This window comes from Mesocricetus auratus, unplaced genomic scaffold (assembly GCF_017639785.1).
Source record: "Mesocricetus auratus isolate SY011 unplaced genomic scaffold, BCM_Maur_2.0 Super-Scaffold_100021, whole genome shotgun sequence".
In the NCBI taxonomy this organism is placed as follows: Eukaryota; Metazoa; Chordata; class Mammalia; order Rodentia; family Cricetidae; genus Mesocricetus; species Mesocricetus auratus.
In genome coordinates this window covers 9,266,002-9,290,782 of record NW_024429202.1, presented here as the reverse complement: position 1 = coordinate 9,290,782, position 24,781 = coordinate 9,266,002, and the positions used below count along the sequence as shown (strand labels likewise).

The following is a 24,781-nucleotide window of genomic DNA, read 5'->3' as shown; positions in this document are numbered from 1 at the left end:
GTCAGGACAGAACAATATATTTACCCGATTTTGTCAATTTGTCTATAATCTATCCTCTCCCTTTCTTCTTCTCACACTTATGCTGTCATCTCAGTGAGATCTTGTGTTTTTTATGCCAAACACCTTATGCTCAGAATAGTGGACATCCAATAAGTATTAGCTTTGAATCCAAAAATGTGAAGAGATGATCAAACATAGGAAAGGAATTCTAGCTCCTGACATGAACCCTCACTGCTGGTCAACTGAGTGAAAATGAACCTCTACTAGTTAAAAATCAAAACAATAAAGAAACTATGGTTAATCAAAATTGATTAACTGCTGCAGATAAATAGAAATTCTTCAATCCCATTTTTGTGTTAACAGTAGACTTAATGAAATGACCATAGGTGCCCGCTATAATATCCTTGTATCTATCTATCTATCTATCTATCTATCTATCTATCTATTTATTTATTTATTTATAGAGTTCTGGGGACTGAACCCATGATCATATGGATGCTCCGATACTCTGTGTTCCCAGCATGCCTGTAAGTTTTAGACCCTTACAAGGGAAAACGTTTCTGTGAATGTGGATTATTACTTTATTACATTACTGCTCTGCCAAAGTGTTTTACTCTCTATATCGTAGAGGCATTCTTTACAGTGTTGCTTTCTCTAGCTTTTTCAAGAAGGGGGGTTATTAAGTAGCTATTTATGATATGATTGTCAGCGGAGCGTTGGTGACACACGCCTTTAATCCCAGCATTCGGGAGGCAGAGGCAGGCGGATCTCTGTGAGTTCGAGGCCAGCCTGGTCTACAAAGTGAGTTCCAGGACAGCCTCCAAAACAATACAGAGAAACCCTGTCTCGAAAAAACCAAAAAAAAAAAAAAAAAGAAAAAGGAAATGATTGTCATACCCAATATTTTAAAAGGCTTTTATAACTGAGGTTTTGGCATTGTATAACTTGTCCTATAAAACTTCTAAAATAGCACTTGAGAAATTTATGTGATATTAGTAAGTACCAACTTAGGTAAAAGTATTTCAAGGATCTTTAAAACTCTCTTTCATTTTCTATTTAAGTGCCAGTTTCAGGTGCGTTTCTCTGGAGGACATTTTGACATTGACATATCTTCATTATCAGCTTATGATGCCTGGCTTTTGCAACTTTTGGTGTGAGGAAATTTGCAAAATTTTGCCAATACCCAAGGCAACAATTTATTTTAAAATGTTCATTTGTACCAGCAACAAATAAGGAAATAGACAAGTCAAAGATGATAAAAGATGTTTAAATGGTTTTCACAAAGTGAAGTGATTAAAAAAAGACAACTTCATGGGGCAAAGTAAATGTGAAGAGAGACAGCTGGTGAACCTTCACAAGGAACTACTACTGCAGACTCTAAGACCATCATTAACCAACACCCCTCTGGTATTCTCTAATTTGTTTCTTAAACTATAACAGGACGCTGAAGGAGACATTGCTCAATGCTTCCCAAATGACTGCTGTCCAAGGCACTTGTGCCCAAGTTGAAGACTGTAGAAGACTGGGTATTTTTAGGATCACTAGATGGAGTGACAGGGAGACATGAGCTCTCTGTGCACCAAATGGGTTCTGGAGAAGTTGGGATACTAGAGTCATCTAAACTGTATCTTGGTTAACAGGGCTGCACGCCAGGATTGCACATGGGCGTGGGGAAAGGGAAGCTGTGTGTCTGAGGTTCCACCTTAGAGTGCCTGTTGCTCATTAGTCAGAGAGTAAGGGGCCCCCAGCAGTCAGTCCCAATCCAGCAACAGAAACAGGTTCTGCACTCTTTTCATTATCCAATTATTCAATTACTGGCTATAGTTTTTAAAGCTCATATTATCCAATTTAATTCTTACAGAAATCTAGCGAGGTGGGCATGATTTTAAAAAATCACACCTCTTTTTCATGCTAGGTAACTTGGAAATGGTCTCTTAGAAGTTACAAGGTTGCACCGTCAGTGAGACAGCCACAACTTAAACCAACTTCTTTGGTCCTTGAATGCCCTCCCTACTTACTCCACTGTGTGATATATAGCCTCACATATATCGAAGTGCGTCTTATACATGGCACCGTTTAAAGCGTTAAAGAATGTGTGACTGTGGAGCCAGGCATGGTGGTACATGCCCTAGTTCCAGCACTTTGGAAATAGAGGCAGGAGGATTAGGTTTTCAAGTCCATTCTTGGCTGCATAATAAGTTAAGACCAGCCTAGACTGAGAGTGACTCTATCAAAACTAACACGTGAAAACAAAGAATGCAGAATTACTACTTCAAGAGGTTTTTACTAGTTGAGAAGACTTCAAGCACCTTGAGTGGGAACCCGGAAATGGTGTGGTTAGAAGAAAACCCAGCTTAAACTGCTTTCCATTGGAAACGAAAGGAAACTTCACCAGTTTCCCAACGAGAAGATAAAGCAGAATAGAAGTGAGTGTGCAAAGGAGGACTGGGTGACTTGGTAGAGAGGATGAGGGATTTATTTTTGTTCGTTCGTGTGTGTGTGTGTGTGTGTGTGTGTGTGTGTGTGTGTGTGTGTGCATGCAGTACCTGTGGAGGCCAGAAGAGGGTGTCTGATTCTCCTGGAGCTGGAGTTACAGCCTGTTGTAAGACAGGCATAGTAACAGGGAAGAGCAATAGGTGCAGCTAACTACTGAGCCATCTCTCCAGCCCTGAAAGGTGTCTTGTCTGCACATAAACATCCATACACTCACCACCTAGATCCTACGCAGATGCAGGTTGGCATTAGTGTTCCATTTTGAGTTGTTTGTGGGGTTGCACTGAAATTCCTCATTCCCCCTTACTTCAATAAAACTTACTACACACAAACTCTTGAGTAAATGGTATTTTTAAATTACAGGAAGTAAGTGGATTGGGATGGAGTCTATGCATAAAAAGATGCAGAGACTGAAATAAAACAATACATAGTCACACCCCCATCAATGTCTGCGTGTTGATTACAGGACCCTTCTTGGATACCACATTTTGGAGATGTTAAAGTCTCTCCTGGAAAATGACAGTTTGCCTATGCCAATGCATATCCTCAGTGTAAATGTTATGTGGCTTCTTACTGTGTGTTTTTTTCTAAACATTTATTTATTTATTATGTATACAGCATATGTCTGTATGCCCACAGGCCAGAAGAGGGCACCAGATCTCATTACAGATGGTTGAGAGCCACCTTGTGGTTGCTGGGAATTGAACTCAAGACCTCTGGAAGAGCAGGCAGTGCTCTTATCCTCTGAGCCATCTCTCCAGCCCCTTCTTACTGTGTGTTAACACATGATAAAAATGTTCATACGTGTTCTGCACAGACACATTTCCTAAAACACATCCCAGCTTGCAGGCACACGGCACTGAACCTCGGCTCAAGTTCAAGGCTACCATACCTCATGATCTGCATTGTTTTATTTCACATACAAACTTTTCTCCTCTTAAGGAAACAATGTTTTAACTACAACTGTTTTTAATATTTTCCTATCATTACCTTTCACTAAGTGAAGTATCAACTTAGTGTATTTTTGGAATGAAATATATTAGAATTTTTGATTTTAAAATTTTCTGTTTGAGTTACTGATTTGTATTTCATTTTAGAAATGCCCAGTGAGCTGGGAATCACCACACACCATAATCCCAGCATTTGAGAGGTAGAAAGCACATGGTTGTCTGGGAGTTGGAGGTCAGCCTGGTCTACATGCTGAATTCCAGTCCAGGCAGAGGTACATCGTGAGATCCTGGCTCGAAAAATGAATGTTGGCTTGGGATTAGAGTTGAATTTTCAATAATTTCTGAAAAGGCCCTGAACATACTACTTTATTTGGTACTACATATCTACAAAAAGTGGCATGCCTAGCATTAGTTATACATTTTTCTTTTTGTTGTTGCTGTTTATTTATGAGACAGGATCTGGAACTTGTTATGCAGACCAAGCTGGCTTAGAAAACACAGTGACCCCCTACCCCTTACCTCTGCCTCCCAAATGTTAGAATTATAGAGATCCACCATCAGGCCTGGTAGCACTAATGATTATTAAATCAAAATATTAGCCAACTCTGAAAATCGCTGAAGATGCTGCATGTTCTGTAGTGTCAAATATTCAGTCAAGATTTAATTCTGTATATAAATGTAAATAAGTTTATCTATCATAATAGTATGGAAATTTGCCTTCATCTTTAATTAATGACAGAATCATATGTACACCAAAATTAGTTTAAAATAAAATTCCTTGTGGTTTATTACTAGTAAATGTTTGGTAGTTTTTGTGTGTGTGTGTGTGTGTGTGTGTGTGTGCCTATTTTTTTATTTTTTCCATACCTATTTTAAACAGCTATTTTAATGGTTAATCTTGTCAATTTTATGGGACTTAAAATCATTATGGAAACAATCTCTTGACATGTTTGAGATGGCTTATTGTAATGAGCATTCTTCCCACCAGCCTGGTCCCAGAGCTGCATCAACCCCAAATAACACACAGAGACTCTATTAGTTACAGTGCTGTCAGCTAATGCTTCTCATTGGCTAGTTCTGTCGTAAGTATTAACCCATAACTACTAATATATATATACATTTTTTTCCTATAAGGTCTTATCTTACCAAGGACGCCAACTTTATGTTTCCTGTCTTCCTGGGATCACATGGCAACTCTCTACCCTTGACTACATTTCCCAGACTCCTCCTTTGATAAATATCCTTATCATCGTGTGTGTATATATGCTTCATATATGTTTAAGGCATTTTGTATATTGACACAATTTAGTTTTGTTTCAGATCTAACTCTTTCCTGTAGACTAAAAGGGAATTGTAGGGAGAGACCTAGGCACCTGTGCCGCTGGCCATGCCCATTTTGGGCATGGCTACAGGTGCGTACAGGCCTTTGGAATAAAGGGCTGAGGAGAAGGCACTCGCCCTCTTTTTGGGGTTCTGGTCGGGTCTTGAAAGGCTGCAGAGACTAACCTGGGTTTTCAGTTTCTCGTGCAAGTATTTTCTCACAATAAATAACCAACAATACCCTTATTCCCTGTACTGTTACTTTTTCTTAGCAGCAAAGAAAGAAGCAGCCATATTCTCAGGGACAAAGCAGTTGTCTTGGGTGGAGCAGGATTGTGAGAGGGGACTGTTTAAGACAACTTTCATGGGATTGTATGTCACAAAGCATGCAACAAGAGAGCAATGATGACACAGGGAATGAAGTTCTAGGCTGTAGATGAAAAAGTAGTGAAAAGCTTAGAAGAGCTCAACTGGAGGGCTGACTGATTTACAAGACTGATTCAGGGTAATTTATAAAAAGTGTTTTGTATGTTTGGTGGTGGATGCAGCCAGACTGTGTCAAGTTATTCTGAGTGACATTTGAAAATGGATAATGAAGATGCACTCTATGTATACAAGTCTTTAAAATCTTGCTCTTCACATGCTTTTGCATATTCATAATATTGAAACAGGAATTTGTTTCTAAAGAGCATGTATCAAGAATGTGTGTGTGTGTGTGTGTATGCGCGCGCGTGCGAGCACGCGAGTATGCACATATGTGCATGGATGTGGTATTCTCTTGCACATATATGTCAAGGCGAGAGGTGGCTGTCAGAGTGCCTTCCTTAGTCCTTTTCTGCCTTATCTCTTGAGACAGTGCCTCTCAATGAGCTTGGGCTCTCTATTTTACTAGACTGACTGTGGACCTCTGAGACTCACATGTCTCAGTCCCCAGTGATGGGGTCAGAGGTGCACATTGACAAATCCAGCTTTTTACCAGGACCCTGGAGATCCAAATGCAGGTCCCTAACATTGTGCAGCAAGCACTTTACTAACTGAGTCATCTCAGGCTCTGCTTTAAGAAGAAACAGAGTGGCTAAGCAACCTCTGTGAACCACAGCTATAGCTGAGTTCTGGCAGCACAGCTCCTTAGCTGCTATGATAGCAGCTCCTGTTTAGCAGGCACCGACTACAACGAGGCACTGTGCTCACAGTTTTGCGTGGCTACTCTTACCTGCCTCTCCCAACAATTCTCTGCAGGTTTAGTTAGCAGGCAGGGAAACTGGGGCCTAATAAAAGTGGTGAGCCTCTTTCTCATCTGGACACTGGTAGGAAACAGTGAAGTTGAGCACTCGGCTACAGCAGACACCCAAAATGACTACATAAAGTGCCATGTGGGTGGGGAATCAGTGAAGCCACTGACCAAGTGCAAAGGAGAAAAATGAGTTCACATAGTCTGGATTTCCAAATATGAATACAAAATAAACATCACCCGGACAGTGATTATGTTCTAGGCACAAGGCTAGGTTCAATGTTAGATGCAGGGAATCCTAAAATCAGACAGAGTCTCTTCCTTTGGAGACCCCAGAAGGTCAGTATTGATGTCTGATTGTGTTGTTCATAGACAATTGTTTTCACTGTGCCTATATTAAATTGATAAATGCAAATTTTGCATAAAAATAATAAAATATCAGAAAGCAGTGAAGCATGACTGTTTAGTAGTCTAAACTGTGTGAGATGATGGGGGAAGTCCTTCTGTGTATATGTTGTCCTATTTGTTGATAAAAAAGCACTGTTGGCCAATAGGGAAGCAAGATAGGTGGGACTAGCAGTAGAGGAGGATTCTGGGAAATGTAGTCAAGGGTAGGGAGTCGCCATGTGATCCTGGGAGGAGAGGGCGCAAGTCTGGTGTTCTCAGTAAGATCAGACCTTATAGAAATACATATTAGTAATTATGGGTTAATAATTAAGTCAGAGCTAGCCATTAAGAAAGCATAGCAAATGGCCAACAGCTTCATAATTAATATAACGTCCTGTATGTTCATTTGGGACTGATGCTGCTCAGAGACCAGGTGACCAGGTTGGCGGGAAGACTGCTTGTTACAGTGAAAAGCTGAGGCAAAAGGTTTGAGCACAAAAGTGTGGGGGCATCTTTGTCAACATAGCAAGACTTATATCAAAACAAAAATAGAAAATCCCCACACACCAATCTGATATGAGCAACTTAGTGATAACTTTTAAATTTTAGCTGTATAAAATAGTGAAAAGGGGGCCGTGCGTTGGTGGTGCACGCCTTTAATCCCAGCACTTGAGAGGCAGAGGCAGGCGGATCTCTGTGAGTTCGAGGCCAGCCTGGTCTACAGAGCGAGTTCCAGGACAGCCTCCAAAGCCACAGAGAAACCCTGTCTTGAAAAACCAAAAAAAAAAAAAAAAAAAAAAAAAAAAAAAAGAAATAGTGAAAAGGATTTGAACAGGCATTTTACTAAAGGAACAACAATGACATCCTTGAAATATTAGGAAGTATCATGAGCCTGGCAATATTAGTCATTGGGGAAATGCAAATGACATTGCTAGGAGATACCATTTCCCATCCACTAAGATCCCTGCAATCAAATTGACAATAACAAATGCTGACAAGAAGCTGAGAAACAGGAAACCCCAAACACTGCTGGTGGGGACGTTAAATGGTGCAGCGATTTCAGGAGACATTTGGATTGTTTCTTTAGAAGTGAAACATAAATTTACCATACGAATCAGACATTCTACTCCTAGGTTTGCAAACTGAAGTAAAAACATGCATCTACACAACTTGTACAAGGCACACATGGCCATTATTCATGCAGCCAAAAAGTGGAAACAGCTATCAACTAGCGAATGGGTAAACAAAATGTGCAGCACCTAATCAATGGGTATTGCTGAAAAAGTGAGTGAAATACCGATATATTTAAAAATGGAGGACCATTGAGGACATTACGCTAAATGAAAGATGCCACATTCAGATGGCCACATATTATATGTCTCCCTGTGATGGGTAATCTTGATTGTCAACATGAGTGGGTTGAGAAACACTGAGGAAATAAACAGAGCACTCCTCTAGATCTGAGGCTGTTTGCAGTGAAACTGCCCGTCCTGAGTGTGCAGGGTACTGACCAATAGTCCTACAATCTGAGACCCAAAAGGAGAAAAATAGAGGAAGCCCACAACCATCTGTGTTCTCTCGACGTACACTTTCCAAACCAGTGTGAAGTGAGCTGTTCTAGTCCGCCATGCCTTCTCTACCACGGTGGACTGAAAGCTCTGAAACCGTGAAACCCAAACAAATTCTATCTCCCGTGTCTTGTTTCCCCAGATATTTTATCCAAGAAACTAAAAACTAACCTGCTCCATTTCTGAGATGTCCAGAGTTGTCAAATACACACAGAGAGCAGTGGACTAGTGGTAATCTGGGGCTGGAGATGGGAGTGCAGGGCAATCATGTATGGGCACAATGATCTTCCTGAAGCCACGAAGATGTTTTAAAACTGGGTTCTGGCGATGGTCACCCAACTCAATAAACCCATTAAACCAGTAAAGTGTGCAACTAATGAATTTGTGGAACTGCAGTGTAAATATCGGATATGCAGGATATGCAAACCCTGTGAAAGGATGTTTCAACCCTCCCAAGGGGTCGCGGCCGAGAGGTTGAGAACCACTGGTTCATATCTCTATTTCTGCTGCCCCATCTCTGCTGCCTGCCCCTCTCCTTCTCGTGGAGGGGGAGGGATCCTCATAGCTAGAGATCTTTCCATTTACCAGCTTCTTCTTCCACCTCGTAACTTGCTAAACGTTTGAGATGAGTGGTCCTGCTTTGTCCGTTCATACTTACACCCTGGAAAGTCACCAACGCTCATTATGTCAACGCTACATTTCCGACTGAACCCGGAAGCCCTTCTCAGTTTCTCACCATCTTGAAGTTCTCAGAAGGCCAGGGGGCTTTTCTAATGAAGCGAATAAGCACCTGTTTCCTGTAGCGGTCTTCCCATGGACTAAAGGCCTGTCCCATCTCGGTTGAGGTTACCGGTGTTATAGATCTTTAGACTGAGCTTATCAGGGGCTTTTAGGTCACTGGGTGAATGTCCTTGAAGGAAGCTGTGGGGAACTGGACTCTTTCTTTTTTTTTCCTTTTGCATGCACTCCTAGGACATGACTTAAATCAATGGACCTGCCTAATCTTGGATTGGGACCCCCAAACTATGGCTTCAAATAAGTATTTTCCCTTTACAAATTAACTGTTCCAGTATTTTCTTATAGTTATGGACTGCCAACCGATACAGCAGGTATCTGGGTTGACTTGCTACTACAAAGGGAGACCTAAACCCTACAGAGTGATTTGTTCCTTCACTCTTACTAGGCAGCTTATCCCTCCACTGGAACAAACTCACCTCAACTTAGGAGAGATCCAAATAAAAGGCAAACTGCAGAGTTCATGATTTGCAGTGGGAAAATGCAGCTGCTATATGAAACGAAACTTTCTAATGCATCTCATTGTCATATTTGGAAGTAAAATATTATTCATAGAAACCATCCCATAACTATTGGAATTAAAAAAGAAAGTGTAAAAATTGCTTGCTCACACCAAAATCAGGTTGAGGGGAATTTGAATTTCAGAGTACTGGGACCCTGAAAGTCTGACTCATTCATCTTTTCCCACTTATTTCAATTGTGTTGGAATGTGCTAAGTTAATGTGCTTAAATCTGCTTTTACAATGTATCATGACAATGTTTCTCCCTATTTACATAGCATTTTAATCAGGCTATAATTTAGGCTTGCTAGCTGTCCTTCCTGTGAGCTGTTATTTGCTCACTATACAAATTCACTTCGAGAGCTCTGTCTTACTATAAAAGTCATTGGGGGAATGTCTCATTGCTTTCTCACACTCACATCTGGTTTTTAAATATGGATTTCTAGATGCCATATTTCTTTACACAAGGCACACCTGGATAACTCAGCTTGCTCAACCACATATGTATTTGGCTGTAATTTAATTCTTAAAATCCTTCTTGGCTGTGAATCTATTGGATTTTCCATTGTTTGAGGTATTCAAAAGAGCATTCCCTAGATAGATTCTAAATAGTTGAACAGTGACAACATTGTTGGAACAATGGTAGTAGAAAATGACTTTATTATTGGTATTTAATACAAAAGGTTCAGTTGTGAACATGCATGTAATTACAGAGACTATTCAGCTATGCTTGACTGGCCATCTCCAAGTTCATTAATAACCATTTACTATTTGCTCACTTATTTTGTCATATGTCATTACTTGCTGCCAGATAGACAGTAGCCAGGATCAAGACCTGAAGATAAATTTACCGGAAACTTGACATTGAGAAAATTTCATTCATAAATATTTCCCCCCCATGAGGGCTGATCACCATCAGTTAGTTAGAATGAGATGACAGCAGTGCCCAAGAAAAATCTGAGGACTGCGTTGGGTCACAATATTTTTGATGAAGTGAATGACAATTTCATTATTTCTCTATTATAAGTTTAAAACTTGAGTAGAGAGGCACTTTTTGAAAACAGTATTTGCTTTGTAAAATTTAGATGAAAGGAGTCTCTTTGTTCAGATATAGAAAACCGTGTGTGACACTCATTTCCACATAGAAATTCACAGAATCTCTAACATGCCAAGTAAATGTGCTTTACTGTAATATGGAAAATATTACTAAAAGCTGCCTAGGATGTGGGTGGGTATCACAGTTTGTACTTCGTCATTGCTTGTTGGTTGGGGAAGCCACAGATTCTGTCGAAACTCTAGGCAAGCATTTCCCCAAGGGTGTGTCCTTCAAAATGGCCTGGAGGCTTGCTAAAGCTGACCACTGAGCCACCCTTGGGGGTTTCTGATTCTGTAGGTGTGGAGTGGGGACCACGTATTCCTTTCTAATAAGAAGCAGATGTTGCAATTCCATGTCGGAATCACTGCTCCATACTGGCTAGCTTCGTTTACAACCAGCCTCTGGTGCTGGTGCACCTCACTCCTCACAGTGGATCAGCAACCCCGAATCATTTTGTATTGGATTTACCTTGTTATCCCCCTTTCAGGAAAACAGCTGCTTTCCTACATTAAGAAAACCTGGGGTCAACTGGTATGGATAGCTTCATGTTCATTTCTTTCTTCTAGCCTATCTACCCTCTTTTCTTTTTTCTCTTCTTTTTTTTTTCTCCTCCCTTTTCTTTCTTTTTTTGAAAAGGTTTTTTGAGACAGGGTTTCTCTGTATATACTTGGATGTACTAGAACTCACTCTGCGGACCAGGCTAGCCCTGAACTCATCGAAATCTGCCTCTGCCTCCAAGTGCCAGGATTAAAGGTGTGTACCATCACTGCTCAGCTTCTCAGTGGCCACACCCATTGCAGGTTAAGAACCCAGCCTTTGACTCACTTCTCCTTCCTCTAGGGATTCTCTTGACCATTTCATTATCTTCCTTGGTTTCTGCTGTGACCACATAGATCCTAGTGAGAACACTCTTCTAGGCTGAATATAGGAATGGGACAAAATGTCATACCTGAGTGATGTGTGTAAATTAATGAATCATGTAAGCATCTGGTTCCCAAAGCTACATATCCATGTAATGTCCCTATTAGATTAGATTTGAAATACTTGGTTCCTGATAAGTGCTGCTATTTGGGTGGGTATAGGAGATACGACCTTGCTGAAAGAAGTATGTTACTAGAAGCAGACTTTGAGAATTTAAAGACCCAAACTATTTTTAGTTCATTCTCTCTGCTTCATGCTTGTGGTTCAAGATTTGAGCCCTCAGCTTCCCACTTCTGCTGCCATTATGTCACAGTGTCTTCATGGACTCTAACCCTCTGGAGCCATAAACCCAAGTAAACTCTCTCACCTCTGTTGTCTTGGGATTTTGTGCAGTCATCTTAAAACATGGCATGTTTAAAACTGTCACTCCTCATCCTTGTCTTGATAAGTGGTACCACTCTCCATTTGGTAATCGAAGAAAACTTGGAATGGTCTGTGAGTTTCCTGGTTGAATTTAGATTGTGTGTGTGTGTGTGTGTGTGTGTGTGTGTGTGTGTGTGTGTGTGTGTGTGTGTGATGTGTAGGATGTTATATGTATGTGGATGTCAGAAGATAACCTTGAATGTGTGTCCTTGCCTTCTATCTTGTTTGAGAGAGGGTCTCAATTCTTTTCAGATGGTAGGCTAGGTGACCCATGAGCTTCAAGGGATTATCCATTGTTCATTTCCCATCTCATCATGAGAGCATAGGGATCACAGATCATGCCTGACTTTTTACATGATGTCTTGGGATTCAAACTCAGATCCTTAAGGTTGTGTGGCAAGTGCTTTTCCCTTTGAGCCATCTCTCCAGTCCTGATCTTCACATATTACCAGTCAGTGGCCAAATCCTAGAAAGTTTCACCCCCTTCCTGTTTCTCCTGTTATCTTCTCTTGTTTCTTACTTCATTGACTCAGTGCTGACCTGTTTTATGTCTTTACTGAACTGTTAGCGTCTTCCAATTTTTCTTTTAACTTGCCTCGCATATGACTTTCATTTTTCGAGCGTGCACATGTAATCATGACATCACCTTAAAAGTCATTTCAACACTCCCAGTTTCTAATTACATAAAGCATTCCCAACTATGATGCATAAGACTTCCTTTGATCTGACCCCTACTAATTTCTCCACAGACTCTGTGGTCCATTGTGCTGAGCTTGCAATTCTCTTTACTACATCATAACTTTTCTAATGCTGTCCTGCTTAAATCATCTTTTCCCATGATTTACTTTCAAGATTGAGTTTTGAGTCATCTTCTCAGTGGCAATGATGACAAAAATGAAAAGAACCCTTTATTGAGTGCCAACAATGTGTGAGGCTCTTTACATTTATTCCCATGTGATAACTACATTATTTTAAACGTTTATATTGTTATCCTTAATTGAGGGATGACATTATTGAGATGCAGTGGCTGTCTGCCTTGATATCTTTGTCTGTTCCAGTCCACATTCACTACCCTAAAGGACTGCTCCCTAAATTTCTATATTCTACAATGTATACACAGAAAGGGAAATACTTGATATTAGAGTTGACAGTTGTAAAGGAAATGAACCACAAATAATTTAGGAAAATACAAGCATCTGGGTGGCCAGTTAGCCTCAAAGACTAGAGTTGCTAGACTCTCATGTTTGAAGAGATACCAAAAACATTCAGAATTAGCAGTGCATAGGACTTTGTGGGTAAAGGTTCAAGCAGAATGATAAAAGGGGCACAGTACCAAATCATAGCAATGCAATATGAGGGCTTTTAAGAACAGAATCCATATGGAGTTGTATCTCTGTGATGAAAAACCCCTTCCATCATCTCAAAACGTAAGTCGGTTTGCTGTGCCCATACACAGCTCTATGAAAACACATGGGGGTGAAATCTAGGAATAGGGTTAGGGTCATGTTTAAGTGGTTGTATGTGGATTGAGGACACAGCAGTTCATCCATAAACTTCATTAATTCAGTGTCAAGTGGAATCCAGTGCCTTAGGAGAGAACATTGGCTCCAGAGAAACATGAAGAACTGTTGGGTTGGGCATAGGGATTATAGATGAGGCAGAATGGCGGCACAAGATATCTTGACCTAGAGACCAAAGGTCAAGGAGAACTCAGCTGGCAACGCCTTTGACTTTCCTAATTCCAATAGCATCATGCCTTTTGGAGGGCAGGATCTCTGTTACAAATTTTTATGTCTCTAATGCCTAAGAATGCTTCACGTGCCTACTGGAACCTCAATACATGTCTCATTAACATAGGACATGGTGGTGTATGTTTGCAACCTAGATGCTGGGGATTCTGAGGCAGGAGGATCATGAGTTCCAGGCTAGCTTGGAGGCCCAGCTTGGAGGGTCATGAGTTTGAAGCTAGCATGAACTACAACACAGTGCTATCCAAAGCGTGGGGGAGGGGAGCCCAAAACAAAAACTGCCATACTGCCATACATTCATTGTGTTATCCAAACAAACCCTGGTACTTGAGATGAGAGTTCTCTTTATATTCCCATGTCTAATGCATTAGAAGATAAAAATTATAAAATTTTGCCGATAGCTCAGTAAAAACCGGAATACAAAAATCACTGCAGATCCCAGAGCATTTTCAATTGGTCAGGACTTTCCCTTCTAAATCCTGGTAACAACACTACTATGTAGATGTTCATATCCCTGTTGTATAGAAGAAGAAGCTTAGTTTCAGAGAGGCCGGACACCACCAGGTTACTGTGGCCAACAATATGTGGCCCCAGAGTCCATCTGTTTTGCACTATACCTGACTGAGTTAATGAGGTTTTTTAAAAAAAAAGATTCCAGAAGCCGGGCTTTGGTGGCACACGCCTTTAATCCCAGCACTTGGGAGGCAGAGGCGGGAGGATCTCTGATCTACAGAGCGAGTTCCAGGACAGCCTCCAAAACAATACAGAGAAACCCTGTCTTAAAAAACCAAAAAAAAAAAAAAATCCAGAAAAAGAAAAACAAAGAACATCCATATCTATCTCTATATATCTGTAGAATGCTAGAAATTAAGTATATTCTTTGATCATTATTTAACAATTGATCTAAGCATTACTTAGTCAAAATAGATTTATTGCATCAAGTTTTGGGGTGTGAAATAGGAAGGGCAGGTTACATAAGCCACACACATGGTTTCAATTAATTTTTGGTCCCGTTTCCATATGTAATAGAAAAGGAAGGCAGTTATTAATAATTCATCAAAATACATCCAATTTTATATTTAAATATTTTGGCTAAAAATACATGTTAGAACTGGATGCCCTATATATTGGTATCAACTTTGAATTCTGTCTCTTATTTTCAAGAACTAATGCCCCTGATGCTTTATTTTTGTTCTTTTCTTATTTTAAATAAAAAGAGACTTTGGTTTCCTTGTATTTCATTTAAAACACAGAGAAAGCCACCTGTGTTGTGCTTTGAACCTGCAATGTCTTCTGAAGGCTCTTGTGTTGAAAACTTAACCGTCTGCTCAGGGGCTTCCGGGAAGTGGTTAGATTGTGCAGGTTCTCACCTTATTGGCGGTTAAATAAATCGATAAGTTCATAATTTGATGGCATGGTGGGGAGGTGGTGGGAACTAGAAGATGGGGCCTAGTGGGAGAAAGGAGGTCACTGGGCATGTGTCCTGGAAGAGTGGCTCTTTCCTTTGTCACGTGAAAGGAGTACTTTTTCCTTTTCTCTCTGTCTTCTCTCTCCAGTCCGCCTTGAGGTGGGCAGCTTTCCTCAGCTAAACCCTCCCACCACGATATTCCCGTCTTTCCACAGTCTTAAGTCTAATGTAGCCAGTGGACTGCAAATTCTGGGACACAGTGACCAAAATATCTGCAGAAACTCCTTAAGGTAGGAGAGGTGTGTTGCAGCTTCCAGTTAAAGAGGGATTTCAGTCCCTCACAGGCAAGGGCCTAGAGGTGTGGTGGGGCATTCTCTCTGTGTAGCAGAGCTTGTGAAGCTGTGGCTAGTCCCTGGCTGAGAACCAGGCCAGAACCAGGGCAGGTATGAACGGCAGTGGTCTACCCTTAGTGAGCCGCTTCCTGCAGACCGCACCACCTCGGGAAGCCTCCATAGGCTTAGAGCTTTTAAAATAAAGGCCCGTGGGGGGGGGGGCATTTTAGATTCAAACCTTAACACCGAGCACAGAGCCTTCTGGGACTGAGAGCCGAAACAAAACCTTTGCTTCTTGAAGTTTATTTTCTCGAAGTGACAAAAAGCGATGGATGGCCTCAACATGTCAGGACAAACTCATCGAGTCTTTAGCATACAAAAAATTGTGAGAATTCACTAAAACAATTGTAAATATTACAAACCTAAATTTTCCATTACCATAAAACTTATCTGTGTTAAAGAAAAAACACTAAAGATGACATCGAGCTTTGGTTAATTATGTTTATCACCTAAACTGGATTCTTGTTCGCCTGTATCTGCCCAACATATTCCAGTCTATTCCATATCATCGAAGACAGGCAAATTCACTCACTTTTCCAGCTGCTCAGAATAAATGTTTGATCATCATTGGTTCTTTTTTGCCCCCTAGGATCCTTAGCCCAGTCTCTCAGTAAATTTTCTCATGCTGGCTTCCAAGAATATATCCAGAATTCAACTATATCTTAAAGCCTTCACTATTAACAAGCCAGTATACATATATATGCTTTGTTTCCTCTTTGGCTAGGCTAGTTCATGACATATCAGTCTACAGTTGACTTTTAACCGCACTGGAGTAACCATTTTAATGCCTAAACTATATGATGTCAAACCACTGCCAATCGTACCCTATCCCCAGGCAACTGGCTTCCTCGTGTATCTCTGACCTCACATCACATAGTCTTCTTTCTGGGTAACTCTTCCACAGCTCGTGGGGCTTTGGGCAGTTCTTCCGCCCTGTGAGACCTATCTCCTCCTCAGCAACTTGACTCAGGCCGGTCCTTCATTCCAATAGCACTTTCCCAGTCTGCCTGGCTCCAATTGCCATTTTTCAATGACAGCAGCTCCCTCATTCCATATCCTTGTATTTTATCCTTGTTTTACATTTTTCACCTCCCTGGTACTATAGAGTGTAGCTGTTTATTTTGTTGTTTACTGAATCTCCCCCACTGGCATGTAAGTTTGAAGATGGTCTGGGTACCTGCCTCTTTTGTGTACTGCTATTTCAGCAGCTTCCAGGGGTATGCCAGGCACATGATAAATATTTGTCGAAATGTGCAAGTTGTTTGCTTCTAGAACAAGAGTATCAGACTCTAGATTCCATGGGATTAAGTTCCCATTTGCCTGGAGCATTCTAGAGCTCTTTCAAAGGCTGATGTTCTAAGGTTCCCTTCTTAGTTTGACTTAAAAAACTGGTGATTGTTTTCTCAGTGGCTGTCTTAGTTAGGGTTTCTATTGCTGTGAAGAGACATCATGATCATGGCCACTCTTATAAAGGAAAACATTCAGCTGGGTGGCTTACAGTTCAGAGGTTCAGTCTGTTACCCTCATGGTGGGACGTGGCAGTGTGCAGGCAGACATGGTGCCGGAGAAGTAGATAAGAGGCCTAAATCTCGACTCACAGGCAACAGGAAGTGGTCTGTCTCACTGAGCATGGCATGAGGATATATGAGACCTTAAAGCCCACCTCCACAGTGACACACTTCCTCCACCAAGACCACACCTACTCTAATAAGGTCACACCTCCAAATAGTGCCCCTTCCTTTGGGGGTCATTTTCTTTCCAACCATCAAAGTGGTCAAGCACTAGTTTCAAAAGATCCTGGGTTGTTAAACTTGGGTAGAACGAAAAGTCCCTGGGAAGATGAATGTGATTAGTTTTTTAATTTCTTAGATTAATTTACATGATGTTACACGTGTCTTGGATGCATGGAAATATATCACCACAAGTATTCCTGGTACCTTTAGAAGTCAGGTACTCTGGAACTGGAATTATGGATGAATGGTTGCAAGCCAGCATATGAGAGGTGGGAACCGTACCTGGGTCCTTTTCATGAGCAATTAGAGCTCTTAGAAGCTGAGCCATCACTCCAGTCCTATAATTATAGCGTTAAAAGCTTCAAGTATTGCAACTCTTAGCATTTCCTATCAATGCATTGCTCTTCCTGCTTTGGAACATACGAAAGCAATTGGAAGGTAGGAGCCTGTTTGATTATGCATAAACAATGCTATCACCCCTTTTTCTAGGGTTTCGACAAATTACTTTTTTCATACTGGTTTTTCTTTTGAAATATGAGTTGAATATCTTCAAGTATCCAAAGTAAGAGCTCTGTATATTCCCCTAAGTGTTTGAAAGCAAACATGTTAAACTTATTCTGTATAACTTTAGGATCTATTTTTTAGGGATTCCCATTTTTCTTTTTTTTTTGGTTTTATGAGACAGGGTTTCTCTGTATTGTTTTGGAGGCTGTCGGACCAGCCCGGCCTCGAACTCACAGAGATCCGCCTGCCTCTGCCTCCCAAGTGCTGGGATTAAAGGCGTGTGCCACCACTGCCCGGCCTAGGGATTCCTATTTTAAAGGAGCATAGACTTAGGCATCGAGATTTTAGTTGATTAAAATACCTCATCCTACAGATATAAAAAACGATGCTCAATGATACTAAGAAACTTGCCCAGAAGTACATAGTCTAAGAAGTAAACTAAGGTGCCTCTCCTGACATGGAGAACAAAATTAGTTCTCCATGTCAGAAAAGCAATGGAATATAGCACCGCATGTGTGTGCAATCCTAAACAGTATACAGTCCTGTCCAGAGAAGGTCTGTGTTTCTATAGTGAGGCTCTCAGAATTGTCCTAACAAATAAAAACCATGGATTACAAGAGCAAGATTTTGCAGGTCACTTGAAGTGAACCATCCCTACGTGGAGAAGTGGCTTCCTCACAGAGATGTTCCCTATTAGCCATGGCTTCTGCTGTCCCTATTAGAATGAAGGCCTCTTTTGTCATTTAATGTAATTATTACAAAGAAGTAAATGGGCCCTTAGACATGCGCACTTTGCCTTTGTACTAGTAAGCATGAAGATATCATGCCAGAGAAATGTGAAAGTTGACACCAGCAAGCAAGCTTCATTTTCCTTTTAATGACACCAAGAGATGGGATGTCTGCCAGCCACAGTGGCACATGGCACATGTCTTTAATCCTAGTGCCAGGGAGGCAGAGAGGAACAGATCTCTGTGAGTTGGAGGCCAGGCTGGTCTACAGAGTGAGTTCCAGGACAGCAGGGGCAGGGGCAGGGGTAGGGATAGGGGCTCTGTTACACAGAGAAACCTTGTCTCAAAAAAAAAAAAAACAAAAAAACAAAGGTGGGGCAAGAAGGGATGTGTTTTGTTTTCAGGGGTGGGGGGACTTTGCTTGGCCCCCTGCTGTGTTTCCCTGCTTACTTTGGATTGTGATACCAGAGAAGCCTGGAGGCCAGCATGCACTTTGGTAACCTGACAGGCACCATTGATCTATCCCCAATTTCTTTTGGACCTGATAGAGTTTGTTTACAAGTCAAATCTGGTCTTTATATTTGGAGGTGAAATGCCCGTGTAATGACATTAATAGAGAAACATTTTAATTTAGATGAGCCATCTGCAATTTTATTTCTTTGGACAATCTGTTTTCTGTTCTCACAGCACGTTTTTTGTTTTTAAAAGACAGGCCTGAGCCGGGCGGTGGTGGCCCACGCCTTTAATCCCAGCACTTGGGAGGCAGAGGCAGGCGGATCTCTGAGTTCCGAGGCCGGGCAGGACCGACAGCCTCTAAAATAATACAGAGAAACCCTGTCTCGTAAAACGAAAACAAAAACAAACAACAAAAGACAGGCCTGCTGTAGCTCAGGTTGGTCTTAAAATCGCTATGTAATCAAGGCTGACCTTGACCTCTCTATTCCCACACCACGCCCTATCTCCTATTTTCTTGGCCATGTACTAAAAGTCTTTTCACCTATTGTATATAACTTAACCTTACCTTTTAAGAAAAGTAATGACAATTTTGGCTGCTTTCCCATGTTCTGTATACACTCTGCCTAGGACGAGTAAGCCTGGATTCACATGTCATGCTGAGTCTCTACATCCTAAATATACTTTTGCAAGCGTATTTGACAAATACTGAAGTGTCTGGCAAGACAACTCCAATCCAGAGAGGAGATAACCCAAACGAATAGCCATTTTAAAGATGCTAAGCAAAAAGGATTATTTCAGAACATACACATTCGTAAGCAAGGCATTCACGGAAGCGGTAGCGCGTGAAAAGACCTGAAAAGGTAATTATTTGAAGTGGCAGGATCTGAGCATGGATAATGTTTTCTTTCTTAAACGGCTGGGAAAAAATGCTAAAACTATACACAACGCTTCACACACAGTCACAGTGAAAGCATATGGCAACACTGTTTTGGGCGCATTAAAGAACTTCACCTGCAACCATCAAACGCGAGAGGAGGTCATGCATACAATTCAATACCGGTTGTGCAAGATTGCAAAATGAGGAACAGACCAAACTCCAAAATCACCAGGGCTTGTTTATAAAGTCTCCCAAACAGTGGAAGCTATCAACAACAAAAAACATGCTCTTTACGTAATTAATCTTAGTAGAAACGAACTGGGGGAAAACTTTGCAGGTCGGTTGTCAACAGGCTTTTGATTTTGAGCAAGGGCAGGGAGTGGGGTGGGGTGGAATGAAGCGGCGTTTCAAGGTCTCAGAACCCGCAGCGTCCACACACAGAGGCGCAGGTCTTTCAGAACTCTGAGCCCCTTTGCCATTCGAAACATTCTCGGTAAGATTCCGACCACCCCGACCCACGAAGAGATGCTTGCAAGGACAAACTTCCAGTACAGATTATCGACTACTTAAAAAAAAAAAACAATCCTAGATCCACAGGCGCACTCCTCCAGGCTGCAGAGTCTGCACAGGGCATACCAGGTCCCTCAGGCCGACCCTCACACGCCCCACAGCAGCTCCAGCTCTAAGGCCCACGCCACAAGCCCGCGAGCGGCTCCACTCGCCTAGGCGGGAGCGCGACGCCCCGCCCCCGGAGTGTGGCGGAAGTAGCCGGAGCAGCACTGCGACCGCGCGCGCGCATGCGCTCTCACCGCCTGGGTCGGCCCGTCCGTCTAGTTCCCTCAGTCTCTGCAACCCCCGCCCCTCATAGTGGCTCCTCTCGCCATTTTGCGCCCCCCTCCAGCCTAGCCCAGTCACCTTTTCCCTTTGTACAGCCTCTGTCCCCCCAAACCCCGCCCCCCTGCCCATCGTGTCCCGGGGCCGCCGCCGCAGACACCGCGCCATCTCTGTCCCCTCTCATTCTCCACGCGGGACGCGCAGACGTGCCTCCACGTGTCCTTAAGCAGAGGTTGTGGGGCGCGTGGGGGCGGCGGGGAGCGGGGCGAGGTCATGGGGAACGCCAGGGCCGTGGCTGGCAGCCAAAGGTCAGGCCCAGGACTGCGGGCCCGGCCCGGGGCAGGCCGCCGAGTGTGGGGTGCTGCATGGCTCCTCCCCGTCGTCGGTGGGCGTGGGGCGAGGGGAGCCTCGGGGCCGGGCCGAGAGGCACCTTTTGCGTGTCACCCAGGTTGCGTTGGGGACGCGAGTCCCTCAGAAAGAAAAGCTCTGTTCCTTGGAAGTTAAGTAGCTTTATAGCGGGAGTGCAGCGTTCAGGGAAAGGGACGCCGGACGCAGCGATGCTGCTGTCACCGCCCACCTCTGGGACCCTTGGGGAGATCATTTAGCTAGTGCCTTGGGGGGTGTAGACGGGGATCCTCATAGCCTAGGTCAAAAGTCAGGTTTAAGGGAGAGGATTTGTGTGTTTTAAAGCTTACACCAACGGCAGCAGAGTTCTCAGCTGTGATTAATTACCTATGAGCTCCGTGTTCAGAAAATTGTCATCTTGCCTTGTCTTTGGGAAGTCAGGACAGTTGGTGTGACAGATGCTGATGGGGTTATAGGGATAGGGGATCCTGGAAGCAGTGTTGTTATTGCACACGCGGATAGGTTAACATCGTGTCCCTGGAGTTAGTAGAAACTCAAAGAAACGTACGAGTACGTGTTGCTGTGGGAGAAGACCTGGGTTCTCAGTATTTGCAAAGAGCGCCTCAAGGTTAAAAGATTTACTTGAAGAAACAACTGGTAGAATTTCTGTGTGTTCCAGAGAGGCGGAATTTGACTCCTAAGGGACAGTTTCTTGATAATACTTGGCAAAACCAGAACGTACTTAATCATGCTATTGCAAAGTCTTGCCCCCGCACCGCACCCCACCCCGTTGGGCTTTAAGTACATTGTGTCTATCCTGAGAGCTGCGCTGCCCAATGGAACGCTCTGCCAAGCTGGAAATACTATATACACTGTGAGCTGCCAACATGGTAGCTATCTGGCGCAGGTGGCGCTTGAGCGCTTGAAATGTGGCAGGCGCCACTGACGAGCTTAAATTTTAATCCGTTAGAAAGTTAATTACGACTTCAGTAGCCACCCACACGCACGGTGGTTGGCTGTTGCATGGGATCCCACAGGTCTGAGAAATTGAGAACTGTTACAGTTTTTGATTTGGTTGAGTTTTTAAATCAGAGAGGCCAGCTCATGGGATATTTATGCTGCAAGGAGTCACAATTATATCCAAATAATGCCTTTCATTCAAAGCTTGGGTCTGTTAGTATTTATTTACAGCTTGGCAAATTAAAGCAAAGCACTCTACTGACTCCTTGGTTCTCAAACTAATGCCAGATAGTTGGAAAGAGAACAATACTAACTAGAGTGTTCTTTAATCAGCGGTGGGCTTCCACTGTCTTTTATCACTTGGTTAGTTCTTCGTGAAAACTTTCAACTCTTATTGCTGCGTTTTTTTTTCTTCCCCATTTAAAAGGTGGTGCTTCTCTTTTAGCCTTTTGCATAATGAAGCACTTTAATAAATGATAGTAGCAACCTTTGAGCAATTTTAGAAGTCAGTTTAGTACCCATATTCAAACTTCTGAAGAGAAAAGTGAACTTTGGTGATACATGTGTCATATTATTACTTTCCTTAAAATGTGCCCATTTTTGACTGTTAATCATGAAAATAAAAATTTCCCCTTTTCCTTTTTTTCTTTTTCTCCCCTCCCCCCTTCTTACTTCTTTTTATGTGCTGGGCATTGAACCCTGCCCTCCCAGTTGCTAAGTGGATGCTCTGCCCCTAGGCTGTGCACCCAGTCCTTGAAAATAAACCCTAAGGAAAAAAAAAAAAAACAAACCAAAAACGAAACTGTCTTGGTAGATACTATCCTGAACTCTGACTTGATGTTTGTAAAATGCTGCCCTTGGCCTCAAGGCTGAAGATAATCTTTGGCTCTGGACTGATAGCCTAAAACTCATGAGTTACAATATGGAGAGAATAACTCAGGATATGCAGATCAGACTGAGCTGATTTTCTCTGTGGCTTTGGAGGCTGTCCTGGAACTCCCTTGGTAGTCCAGGCTGGTCTCGAATTTACAGAGATCAGCCTGCCTCTGCCTCCCAAGTGCTGGGATTAAAGACGTGCGCCACCAACGCCCGGCCTCTGAGCTGGTCTTAAGTAGCAGACTATCTTAATTTTTCTGGGACATCCATGTCCCAGCATATTTCTACCAGACCCCCTTTCATACTATCAAAAACATGCCACCTTGGGCTGTGCTAACATGGCCGCACTTGTCAGAATTCTTAACATAATCTCTGAACGAATAGCCATGTTTCGGTCACCAAGATACGTTTGCTGAAATCAGTGACAAAGTCAGTGCTGTTTCACTTTTTAGGTCATAACTGGAATAAGGTCAGACAGTGAGTTGGTCACTTTAGCCACTGGCAATTTAAATGTTTTACTTTGTATAGAAATCTTGTGTAGAGTGATTGCCTATCCTCTTTGGGGAAGAAAAAAAATCTTTTGATGTAAGGGGCTACAATATAGTAAAATAGGAAGATTGAGTATTCCTCTTGAAAAAAATTTTTGGGGGGGTGAGGTCACATAGTAAATCAATCACAAATCTGCTTTTCATGTATTATAATGTCAGTGATTTTTGCTTGTACTCCACTTATGATGGTGAAGAATTCAGCCATTGCATTATTGTGTTAACTGAACTCATGCTAACCAAAGGGGATGGACTGTTCTATTTGCTATTTTAAATGTTGACAGTGATGCCACAGAGCCCTGCTGTCCTATGGGGTCCCACTAGCTTAGTATTGAGAAGGCTGCCCCGCCGTAAGCTTCCCTCTTTGAGCTGGCTTATACGACCCCAGAATGTTCTTAAAGAGTTGTGCCTTTGCTCAAGTTCACTTAACTGAGCACTTTCTATGTGCCAGGCCTTGTCACTGTTGCGTGAACTCTAGGGAAGCATCTTAAGTTTGCACTCAGAGGAACTGAGGAAGGGAGGTGCTGTGAGTTGCCCAGGGTCACATGATGAGCTCAGTTCTTTCCTGCTACATTGTGGGTGGGCATAGGCAGATAGTTCACAACCAGGCTCGCTGTGACAGCCACCGTGGGGAGGACTTGTTATGGAGGAGTTAATTATGATCCACTTTTATTTGTGTGTTCCTCGTTGTGTAGTAGCAAGGATTCTGGACCAGGAGTCAGAGGGACCTCAGTTTTAGTCCCAGCTTGGGTCACTAAATAGTGGTGTGTCCTTGGGTAGTTCAAGAAAGCCCTCTGGGCTGCAGTTTCCTCACCTGAAAAATGAGGGATTTGGATGCAGTTAGTGATTTTCAAACTGTGGTTGGAAGCCTGCTCACATCTGTGGTCCCCTCCCACCTATTCGCATAGTTAAGCTTTGCCTGTTGTTTGCCTTCTGCCTATGGGTTTCTTTTACACAAAGACTGACCGAACATGGCATTTAAATTTATTAGTCTCTGAGGGCACAGGTGGCAATGTCAGCCCCTGACTGCAATGGTTGTAGCTCTAATAATTTCATATTATTTTAGAGTATCCGGAGATAGGCATCTTTTTACCGATGAGAATTCTAGACACTAAAATTGATGATTTTTTTTTTTTTGTCAAGATATATGCCTACATAGATCAGGTTGTCAGCTACTAGGAATCAAAGCCCCCTCCCCCTTTTAAGAAGATTTATTTTAATTATGTATATACACACACATCTGTGTTGGGACCAGTAGAGGCCAGGGGTGTTGGGTTCTCCTGGGACTATAGTTACAGGAACTTGTGAACCTTTGATGTGGGCTCTGGGAACCAAACTTGGGTCCTCTGGAAGAGTAATGTGTTTTTTTTTTTTTTGGTTTTACGAGACAGGGTTTCTTTGTATTGTTTTGGAGGCTGTCGGTCCAGCCTGGCCTTGAACTCACAGAGATCCACCTGCCTCTGCCTCCCGAGTGCTGGGATTAAAGGCGTGTGCCACCACCGCCTATCGTAATGTGTTCTTTTAACTAATGAGCCATCTCTAGCCTAAAGCCTTACATTTAAAATAAATAAAAAAAGCCCTGAGACATTTAGCCAGAATTTTTATTTTAGTTTCCTCATTAGTAGGGGGAAAATACTGGCCTGGTAAGGTGATTGTGGAAAACAAAACAAAACAAAAAAACCAAACAACAT

At 42.4% G+C, this 24,781-nt stretch overlaps 2 protein-coding genes across 9 annotated transcripts in view; one reads left to right on the top strand and one right to left on the bottom strand.

The window, feature by feature from the left end:
* Window positions 1-24,781, bottom strand: part of Runx2 (RUNX family transcription factor 2) — a 305,556-nt gene that overhangs the window by 246,264 nt on the left and 34,511 nt on the right. The window lies entirely within an intron of this gene.
* Window positions 20,347-24,781, top strand: part of Supt3h (SPT3 homolog, SAGA and STAGA complex component) — a 342,544-nt gene continuing 338,109 nt past the window's right edge. For 2 of the 3 annotated variants that reach the window (XM_005072308.4, XM_040729633.1), the window contains exon 1: window positions 20,348-20,596. The gene's annotated coding sequence lies outside the window, so the exon portion shown is untranslated. Of the gene's footprint in view, window positions 20,597-24,781 lie in introns of all 3 variants that reach the window. The other variant, XM_040729632.1, reaches the window with a different exon arrangement.